Consider the following 12,076-nt stretch of genomic DNA (forward strand, 5'->3'; position numbering starts at 1 on the left):
TGTTAGGTGGGGAGACTAGGACCAGTGGGCACAGCCTTAAAATTAGAGGGGGTAAATTTAAAACAGAAATAAGACGACATTTCTTCAGCCAGACAGCGGTGGGCTTGTGGAATTCATTGCCACGGAGTGCAGTGGAGGCTGGGATGTTGGATGCCTTCAAGGCAGAAATCAACAAATTCTTGATCTCAGAAGGAATCAAGGGTTAAGGGGAGAGTGCAGGGAAGTGGAGTTGAAATGCCCATCAGCCATAATTTAAATGGCGGAGTGGACTTGATGGGCCGAATGGCCTTACTTCCACTCCTATGTCTTATGGTCTTATTAATCCATACAGTGTGGCAAGTTCAAGCTCCAAATGTGAGAATTTAAGCACCTGATTAAAAGTATGACAATTTTTTTCCATTCTAATTGTTCATCAAATGAAACAATATTTAGCAGGTATGCCCTTTCTATTTTTATTATAAATGCCAAATTCAATCATTACATGCATTATTTTAATGACTTTTCTGACAGGATTGGTACTTTTTTAGTACTTTGCAATGAGTTAACTGATTCAAACCAGGATAGCAGCAGGAGAACTCTGACTTACATCAGTGTTTTATGGACTGAAACATACTAGGGTTTCTATTCTTGATCACTATTTATCGTCTTTGGCTGAAAAGTGTATTAAGACCCAATAACTGCTTGGCAATTTATGACGTGTTTCAGCCAGACAACCATTGCCATGGGTATGGCACTGCATTCTGGGAATTATATCAGAAACCTGCTATGTTGGATTGTGGTCTTCTAACAGAATTTCTGCAAGACTTTGTGTTGGAACACTTTGAGTCGAGCTCATTTGTGACCCAGGTTTGACTTGTTTTGAAAAGCTGTCAGAATGTAAAAACTGAAGGGTCCAGTGTAAAAGTACTGGATTCGTTCTGTAAATGTGGAAATATCCACATGCTCTTTAAAAGGAAAACTACTTCTGGGTCTCAGGCCAACGTTTATTCCTCAATTAACTCCCACTAATTAGGTATAAAGTATCATTTGTTTCATTGATAACAAAGTGTGTCGCTGGATGAACACAACAGGTCAAGCAGCATCTTAGGAGCAGAAAAGCTGATGTTTCGGGCCTAGACCAACATTGGGCTAGGCCCGAAATTCCAGCTTTTCAGCTCCTAAGATGCTACTTGGCCTGCTGTGTTCATCCAGCTTCACACTTTGTTATCTTGGATTCTCTAGCATCTGCAGTTCCTATTATCTCATATGTTTCATTTACTATTTTTTGAGCCATGCACTGCACATACTTCTACCTTGTTTGCTCACGTAACAACGAACACACTACGAAACGAATCAATTTGCTATATGACACTTTCTGTCCTCCGGAGGAGGCGACATGGGCTACATAAATGCAGAGATAACACAATGTGGAGCTGGAGGAAACCCAGTAGACCAGGCAGCATCAGAGGAGCAGAAAGCTGATGGTTTGGGTCAGCACCCTTCGTCAGTAAAGAGGAGGAAGAAATAAATAGAGAGAAGAGGGGTGGGGTGGGGAAAGTTAGGTTGGATGGTGATATGCAGGTAGGGGGTGGTGGGGATTGGTCAGTGGGACGGGGGGGGCGGATAGGTAGGAGAGAAGATGGTCAGGTTGTGTTGGGTCAAGGTGGTGGGAGGAAGGATGGGTGGGGCTGGGGAAAGGTAGGTGGGGTAGTGATAGGTTAGATGCTGATAAGGGGTAGTGGGGATTGGTTTGTGGGAACGGTAGGGTGGATAGATGGGGAAGAATGAATGCCTAAATGCAAGTTCTTTTTTCTCCTTTTCTTCCTTACATTGACACTGATTAACACAGCCAAGCATTTGTGACAACAGCAAATTAATTAGATTTATTTTTAAATATGTTCTGAGAATATTTTCTCTGAATTTGATAATTTGCTGCACTGAATAATTGTTCATTTATAATTTCATTGGAAGACTTAAATAATTAGATTACTGGGCAGTGAAATTCATAAATCTCTGAAATAGTTTGCTATGAATTTTCCATTTGCCATTGTTTAAATAGGTTATGAATGTACTTGAATTCAATTATTTTCAGTTTTGCTCATCAGCAAATGGTACTAAAGATCAAAGCAATCTCAGTTTCAAATATATGGGTCCGTTTTATGGAATATTTTCCAATTATTTATGCGTAATTTATGTAATCCCAAACTAAACTAGCCCTGCCTGCTTGAGCTTGGCCTATAACCCTCCAAACATTCCTTATTCATTATAGCTTACATGGTAATATAGTGGATTGTTTGAATATAAGGATAAGAACTTTAAAATCGGTGCACTGCTTGATTTTGAATCTGTACAGTTCAGTGATTAAGGGAGCAATGACTGTTGAAAAAAGACTCAAAACTTTAACTCTGTCTCTTTCTCCAAAGATGCCGAGTTTCTCCCACACTCTTGGTTTTTATTTCAGACATCTGCAATACTTTGCTTTCATTATATGATTAATGGCTGTGTCTTACAGAACCTTCAAGGAAATAACATTGGGAGTGGAGAAACATTAAAGCACACTTACTATGGAATTAAGAATGTTCATCTGAAAATACGGAAAAATGGAGGATGTTTCCGGAGTAATTTTTCGTACAAATCTGCTGGTAAGCAGACCTGCAATTTTTTGAAAAAGGGCAAAAATATATAAAGCATTTGGCAGAATATGATGTTTCAAGTATAATAGAATGACATTCACTGCCAAAGGACATTGACACTGCCCAATGGGAAGAGAGTCATATGCTGGCATAACACAGGTTATGTGTGTATAATTTTCAAAAGCAGTGTAATGTTCAAACTGAATACCAATCTTTGGTGCGATCAAGCCCTGTGAATTGCTATAAAAATATGTCTTGAAAAAATAACAATGCTGGATGATCACAAACCTAACTGGACCAATTATACTGACTGTATGGCCATGAAGATGGGATAGGGGCTGGGTAGCCCTTACACTTCCCCTGTATTTGACAAGCTACGTTTCAGCAATGTGATTGAATCATCTACACTCAACTGGATAAGTATTGCTATAACAGCTCTCAATCATTTCAAACCTTTAGAAGCATCTGGACAGGATCATTTCACTCAATCTTTGTCTCAATATGTCAACGTCCTCTCTCACTGACACAATGCAGGTACAGGTGGTACAGTCAGGATGTACTTTAACAACTCACCAAGATTTCTCTCTCAGCACCTCCCTTCTCCGCAATCTCTATGTACTTGAGAATTTTGTTACTTCCAGTTCCTTTCCAAGATAATTATTCTGACACATCACCATCACTGGGACAATACAGCATTTTTAAAAATTCATTTGCAGGACTTAAGCTTTGCTGGTTCGGTCATCCCCAGCCAGCCCGAGGCTAGCGAAGAGTCACCTACATACCTGTGGGCCAAAGAGCCTCATGTCGGTCAGTCCAGGTAAAGACCATTACTGAACCAGATGGGTTTTCTCCCCCAGTGACCGACAATAGTTTTTCTGTCAGCATTACACTCTTAATTCCAAATTTTTATCGGACTTCACCATGATGAGTTTCAGACGCTGGTCCTCAGATCCTTGTTCCCACTTCCTACAGATGAAGGGGGTGGCCATGAGTACCCTCATGGGCCCAAGCTATGCCTGCCTCTTTACTTGGATATGTGGAACAGTCCCTTTTCCATACCTACACTGGCCCCATCCTCCACCTCTTCCTCCATTATATTGATAGCAGTACTGGCTCTGTTTCGTGCTTCCATGAGGAGCTCAAACAGTTCACCCACTTTCCTAAGGCCTTCCACCCCAACCTGAAGTTCACCTGGTCCATCTCCGAGACCTCTCTCTCCTTCCTGGACCTCTCTGTTTCCATCCCTGGGAACCACCGGGAAACCGATATCTATTTCATGCTCACCGACTCCCATAGCTACCTAGAATACACACCCACCTTCCTGCAAAAATGCCATCCCCTATTCCCAATTCCTTAACCTCCACTGCATCTGCTCCAGAGATGATGCGTTCCACTCCCAGACATCCCAGGTGACCTCATTTTTCAAGGACTGCAACTTCTCCTCCACAGTAGTTGAGAAAGCCCTCGCTTGCATTTCTCATGTTTCCCACAACTCTCCCTCACACCCCCTCCCAGCAATAACAACAAAAACAGAATCTCCCTCGTCCTCACGTACCACCCCAACAACCTCTGGAACCAACACATCGTCACCTGCCACTTCTGCCATCTGCAATCCGACCCCACCACCAAGGACATTTTACCCTCTCCACCCTTATCTATCTTCCAGAGGGACTGCTCTCTCAGTGACTCCCTTGCCCACTCCACACTCCTGTCCAGCCCCACCGCACCCGGCACTTTCCTCTGCAACCACAGGAGGTGCTACACCTCCCCCTCACCCTCATCCCAGACCCCAAGAAGACCTTCCACATTAAACAGATGTTCACCTGCACATCTGCTAATGTGGTATACTGTATCTGCTGTTCCCAATGTGGCCTCCTCTACATTGGGGAAACCAAGTGGAGGCTTGGACGCTGCTTTGTGGAACCTACTCTCAGTTCGCAACAAACGACTGCACCTCTCAGTCAAAACCTTTTCAACTCCCCCTCTCACTCTTTGGATGAAATGTCCATCCTGGGCCTCCTGCAGTGCCACAACGATGCCACTCAAAGGTTGCAGGAACAGCACCTCATATTTTGCTCGGAAACCCTGCAGCCCAATGTTGTCTTCACAAGCTTCAAAATCTTCCCCCCACCGACCTCATCCCAAAACCAGTCCAGCTCGTCCCTGTCTCCCTAACCTGTCCGTCTTTTCTCCTGCCTATCCGCTCCTCCCACTTCAACCCCCAACCCTACCCCCACCTCCTACCTACCAGTCTCATCCCTGCCTCCTTGACCTGTCCGTCTTCCCTTGACTGACCAACCCCCATCCTAACTCCCCACCTACACTCATCTTTACTGGCTCCATCCCTCCCTCCTCGACTTGTCTATCCCTTCTCTACCTGTCTGCTCCTTTATCTGCCTCCCCCTCTCTCCCTATTTATTTCAGAATCCCCTTCCCCTTCCCCATTTCTGAAGAAGGGTCTGGACCCGAAACGTAAGCTTTCCTGCTCCTCTGACGTTGCTTGGCCTGCAGTGTTCATCCAGATCTACACCTTGTTATCCTCAGTTCATTACATAGGTCTCTGGATTAATAGCCTAGTTATAAGTTACACTATTAGACCTTCATTTCCAACCAATCTTTCTATTTACTCTATCATGGGAGTGCCGTTTCCAAGACAACTGTTACAGTTCAAGTCGAAAGTTCCACCCAAAACTTCTAAGGCTAATTGAGAATGAGAACTAACTACAAACTTGACACCCATGTTGAATCATAGAAGTTTACAACACAGAAGAGGGCCTTTGACTCACCTTACCTGTGCTGGCTCCAGAAGGAGCTACACAGCTGGGCCCATGCTCCAGCCCTATCTCTGTGGCCCACTAAATTCATTACATTCAAATAGATTTAGGTTTAGATTTTATTGTCACATGTACTCAAGTATAAAATTACAGGAGCACACTAATAGGTACTTAATCACTCCATCTTAGTTACAAAGGTACCCAGGTATAAAAAACTCAGGAGCAAAACAGTAAAAGAAATAAATGTTAAAAAGTTAAACATTACAGACTTTCATAGAATAAGTGGAAAACTAAAGATCTAAGGTAATGGTTAACATTAAAGTCCTTTTTAATATAAACTAGAAAAATAAAGAAGTAAATATGTACCTCGCTCTTTTGGAACCGCCATTGTGATCTCCCTCCACGACTCTCCCAGGCAGCCCCTAACGACTCTCTGAGTAAAGATGTTCCTCCTCATCTCACTCCTAGCTCTTTTGCTGACAATCTTGAAATTATGACCCCTAATTACTGAGAATAAATTAAAAGAAAATTATTGCAGCATAGCTCAGATTGATGGCATACAAATCTTCTTCTCCTGGTTTTCAGTTGTCCAAGCTAAAAAGGTTTGGACATGCTCAACCTCGTTCCAAGCAAATATGGTCTCACAGCCTGGTAGAAAATTCCACCCTCCTGTTTCAAATTAATGATTAAATATAAAAGCCAAAACACACATCTATTTTATAAGCGTTTTTGGGTGAATGCCATTAATGACATCAACCATATCATGCGTACGACCCTTATTCTAACCTGCATTCTATGTATGTTCACTTCCATATGCTCATTTTTACATTGCATGGCTCAATGTAAGGCATGACGATATGTATATGGCCTGAAATGCTGCATTGAATACAAGTAGTGGTTCTTTTGTAAAGCTAACAGCCTCTTATGCATCTACTCATATTAATATGTTGAAATGATACCAGGCCCTTCGTCAGACCAGAGATGTTACTGCATAGATATGGAACAAGTGGGCCTTGAGCCCAGGGCTGCTGGCCCAAAGGTAGAGGCCCTACCACTGTGCCATTAGAAGGTACAGCATTGGCCACCATGCTGCTCACCTTGAGTGCTAGCAGCTTAGAGAGCCCTTTAAATTCTTGCCTTTTCAAAAAATATAGTGTGAACCACCTCATACATAGCTCTTTTGAAGCCTGAATCCTGCGAATGCTAAAAGCCAGTGAATTAATAGAATTTGAAAAGAAAAACCCGCAGTTTAAACATTTGTCACTCATCGCAACCCCTTCATCCACCTTACCCATCATCTGAAGGCCTCCATGTTCAACCATTTAACCCCTGATAGAGCCCCCCTCCCTGGTTTAACAACTCTCCTACAGCCTCAACAATTCAGTCTTGGTTTATGTGATGTCCGGATCATTACGTTATATTAGAAGATGTTTTGGGAAGTGTAACTTTAGAATATCTGAGTGAATTAGAAGCCTTATAAGTATTAGGACACATGCAGAATGAATGACATTACCGTCACAATACTCTCTGGGAATGCTAGCCAGTTGTTTGAAGGTATTCCTATAGGAAATGGCACATCTTTGGAATTACTTCCTAGCTAAATCAATATCCCATGGCTGACTCACACTGCAACAGGGCTCTGTTGTGGCACATTGGTAGTGGCCCTACCCCTGGATATGGAGGCCTGCGTCCAAATCCCATCTGCTCCATAGTCATGTCATAACGTTTCTAAACAGGTTAACGAAGGGGAAAAAAACCAATAGAACAGAATTATATAACACAGAGACAGGTTTTTCAGCCGACGCTGATCATAGCCTCAAGTTAAACTAGTCCCACTTGCCTGACCCTGACCCATATCCCTCCAAACACTTCTTATTCATGCAGGTATCTAAACAGCTTTCAAACATTGTCACTATATCCCGATCCACCACTCCCTCAGGAAGTTCATTCCACAAACAAAGTCTTTGAAAATTTTTTCTCTTCTCGACGTAAACACGCCCCCTAGGCTTGAAATCCCCCACCCTAGGGAAAAGATACCTGTCATTCACCTTATCTATACTCCTCATGGTTTTGTAAACCCCTACGAGGTCACGCCTTCAAGCTCCCAATGAAAATAGTCCTAGCCCATCCAGCCTCGCCTTATAACTCAAAACCCCTCTATTCCTGCTGACATCCTGGTAAACCTTTTCCGAACCCTCTGCTCAGAGACAGGGAAACTGGGTCTGATAAGAGCGTCACAATGCCCAAAAAATGTGACATTAATCTTTAGCGTAAGTATCAACTTTTTGCAGCATTGCTCTCGTGACTATGTACCCCGAGAAGTTTCATACTTTGGTAGTTCATTACTGCAGACTGAGTTAATGGTTGAGTTGCAGCAAAGTATAAAAATATATTAATTGAATGAGTTGATGGATTAGGGCCATTCTATTTTCAATGGAATAAGCAGGGCAGCATGGGATCTGCCCTTTTCAAAAGCAAAAGTGATTCACATGAATAATGAGTAGAGTTGGCAGCTTTAAGACTGCAGATTTTTAAGATTCAATTCCCTATAGTGTGGAAACAGGCTCTTCGGCCCAACAAGCCTACACTGCCCCTTGGAGCATCCCACCCAAACCCACCCCCCTGAACACTATGGGCAATTTAGCATGGCCGATCCACCTAGCCTGCACATCTTTGGTCACTGGGAGGAAACTGGAGCACCTGGAGGAAACCCACGCAGACATGGGGAGAATATGCAAACTCCACACAGACAGTTACTCAAGACTGGAATTAAGCCCAGGTCCCTGGTGCTGTGAGGCTGCAGTGCTAACCACTGAGCCACCGTGCTGCCCCCAGATTTTTAAGTCATTTAGTATAAGTTACAATTTCCTTGCCCCAAAATGTAAGTGCCCATCTAATTTAAGCTGTTTTCATGTAAATTTCTATGTGAAACTTTTAAAAGTCCATGGATGAGATAATTCGTCCCTATTTGCCAGTTCCTTCTGGCCTCTAATTGATCTCAAGATTTCCTGACGAACATGAAACTGTTCGAGGTCAATTTCCTGCAAATGCTGGAATTTGTCCTGAAAACAAGAAATGTTGGAGATCACAGTGGGTTAGAAAGCCTCCATGGAGGGAGAGAGAGAGCGAGCTAACATTTTGAGACTCTCTCTCCCTGGATGCTGTCTGACTTGCTGTGATCTCCAGCATTTGTTGTTTGCAGGACGTTTAACAGCTGGTTCACTTCAGGAATTAAACCTGTGATAAACTAAATTACACACAAGCACATTATAGAATTAAACAGTTAAATATCAACCATCTTATAAAGCAGATTCCTCATCACCCTCTGCTTGGAGAACTGTTAATTATCATGAAAATAAGAGTTCAGAAGTCCAACTGATCCAAAAATGTGCTGAAAGAAATAATTAACTCAATGAGTAAAATAATTGGTCATTGCTGTTGCTGTTTCTGCAAAAGTTTGCTTTTCCTGTTAGTGTGCAGAGCTCTAAATGTTTTTAACACAAGTATTTACACTTCATGATGAGTCTTGTTCAGTGTTTTATGTTTAACTATGTGTCCCTATTATTACGTGGAGCTCTTTTAGCTTCTACAATTGCTAAATTATTACTATAGGTTAAGCAATATTTAAATTTTGCCTTATTTACATAAGTTTGAATGTCTTTTGATAATGCCTATCCATTGCAGGGTATAATTTAATGAATGGTGGCAGTGCCTGGTACCTTGACCAGTCTTCATGCAAGAGTCCAATCTTGTGATGCTGAATCATTGATGTTTTGGGACAATTTTGTCTCTGATAGAATAATCCCACTGTCCTGCTTACTGTGTATTTTTGTTTCCTGCTCCAGATGCTCATGTGTTTTTCACTCAAAAATAAAATGGTCTTTGTCTCAACCATGACTTATGGAAAGGACTTAATTCTTCAAGAATTTCTGATCAAAAGGAATTTCTCAATGCTTACTGTACCCTATAAATGGATGGCCTCTCATCACTGATTCCCTAATCACAGCCTTTTCTCATTCACCTAACCAAAACCAGATGACGGGCCACTTCAGAAAACAGGGTGAGATCGTCAGAAGTGAGATATTTGTCTTCGAGAGCAAGTTTCCAATTTTCCAAAGAGGTTTGGAATAGTGAGACGAGAATCTTGCCAGTAAGCTGTGAGAAATCTATTTGCATGCATTAATATTTTTTGTATAAACTAATCTTGCTTCATTCTCCAACCAACTAGATTTACGATAATTCCCAACAGGAAATGCTTGAGCGTGTACCTGGAAACTCCAGCTCACCACTTGTCCTTCCAGATCTTCATCTTGGGGAACAGTCACCAACATCTCCGGGCATTCTCCACGGTCTACCTGCATTTACTGCCTACAAGTGTTGGCATCAGATGCGTGCCAGTCTCTGCACGATCATTGCACAGCTACGGCCCACTTACAGTACAGTTCTGAACCTCCATGGTACACTTCGGAGCAGATGGACACAATTCATTGCAGTGCTGCTACCAAGAAACTTCAGGTGCGGGAATAGATACTCAACTCATAGATTGAACCGGGCTGTATCTCCACGCTGCCTACTTGTTCTCTTGTCACATGTAGTACAGAGATGATGAGGATGGGAGGTAACGGCATAGTTGTATTATCACGGACTGTTAACCCAGATATCCAGATAATGTTCCAGGACCAGCATTCGAATCCCACCATGGCAGATGGTGGAATTAAATTCAATAAGTAGAATAAAATCCTTACAGTGTGGGAACAGGCCCTTCGGACCAACAAGTCTTCTCCAACCCTCAGAGCATCCCACCCAGACCTATCCCCCTATAACCCACCTAATCTACACTTCTCTAAACACTATAGGCAATTTAGCATGGCCAATCTACCCACCCTGTATATCTTTGAAGAGTGGAAGGAAACCGGAGCACCCGGAGGAAACCCAAATAGACATTGGGAAATTGTGCAAACTCCACACAGACAGTTACCCAAGGACGGAATTGAACCTAAGTTCCTGGCGCTGTGAGGGAGCAGTGCTAACCACCGAGCCACCGTGCACCCTGTATATAAATAAATTCAATAAATATTAAGAGTCTAATAGTGACTATGAATCCATTGCCAATTGTCAGAAAAAAAACCCTTCTGGCTCTCTAATGTCCTTTAGGGAAGGAAACTGCTGTCCTTACCTGGTCTGGCCTACACATGACTTCAGACCCACAGCAATGTAATTGATTCCTAACTGCTCTCTGGGCAATTTGGAATGGGCAATGAATGCAGCCTGCCCAAAGCTTGAAGCTTCAGGCTCCTTCTGCCTTGCTTTGCTATTTAGCATGATACAGTATCAAGTAACTCATCATGTTTGTGAGCAGTGATCAGCTAAGGGAGTAGACTTATTGTCGTACAGGCCTGTGCTACATCAAAGTCACTCTCACACCAGGTGGGAAACACACTATATGTGCTTCAATCAAATGATGTCTCAAAGTCTAAGGGAGCAGTCCTCAGTCATTCAGTCAGAGGGTCCTGGCACATTAAGTCAAGGACAGCCTCTGATTCAGTCCGGGGCTGGGCATGGTCAGTCAGCCAGTTAGGGTGTCAGGGTCAACGGGTGTCCATATAACTACAGCCCAGGGTGGGTGACAGGCAGTCCTGAGGGCTGGCTCACTCAAAATCAAGTGGTTTCTCAAGGTCCATTGCTGTGCTGAGGAAGTTGGGAAATCAGTTGTGTGAATTAGAGACAGCAGGATGGGATACAGAGAGAACAAAGATTGTGAAGAAAGGAGACTCAGCATTGAAGAGTTGAAAATGATAGTACATTGAATGGTATGGATTACTGTGCAGGAGATGGAGAAGGTGATAAACCAGAAACATCCTGGCCTTCATAACTCCTTTTCAGAGTACTTCATGTCAGTTCCATGTGCTTCAGATGAGCATGGTGCACAGCACTGCTGCAGACTGAGGATGTTCCAGAATGTTGTCACAAAACTATGCAAACTACCGAAGCAGGACAGAAGGGTGTGGCCATCTCGACCAGATGGGTGCCAAGGTGACATCTGAACTGAGCTTTTTTGCAACTGGCTCCATGCAGGGAACCAGGTGGGGACTTGTGTAGCATATCACAATCCTTGATCCACAAATGTATCAAGGCTGTTAATGTTGCAATCTTGCAATTGGAATGAATTGGCGCTCATTTCTGTTGGCTGTGAGCTGGGTGCAGGGGTCATTTACTGACTGTAAACTTCATGCTGGTTGAAAAGTCGCTATCTGTTTCGAGAAGCTACTACAGCTTCTGATTTCTTCACTTTTCCTGTTGTTGAATATAAGTGAATGATTTCAACTGTTTAAAGACTTTCTAGTATGTGATAGTGCCACACTACACAGTGCCAAGGTGTTGGGTTACAGTGGACATTGGGGAAAGAGTTGCACTCCTTCGGACAGCATTCTATGATGAGTTGTTGCTAAGGATGTGTAACTGGTGCAGCCTGGGTTTCTATTTGGCAGTGAAGTATCAGACATGCTACTGATATGCCCCCAGAGATGTTTCTTTTTGGTTCCCCTTACATCACGTTTGATGTGAGGGGCTACCCCTTAACCCAGTGAGCTTTAAAAATAGCTCTGATGCTGGGAATCCTGGGAGTTTCCAAAAGTGCTGTGCACTTCTGTCCCTGGAGAGAGGGTAGAGGGCACAAACATGGCATCATAA

This window comes from Stegostoma tigrinum, chromosome 28, assembly GCF_030684315.1.
Source record: "Stegostoma tigrinum isolate sSteTig4 chromosome 28, sSteTig4.hap1, whole genome shotgun sequence".
Taxonomy (NCBI): domain Eukaryota; kingdom Metazoa; phylum Chordata; class Chondrichthyes; order Orectolobiformes; family Stegostomatidae; genus Stegostoma; species Stegostoma tigrinum.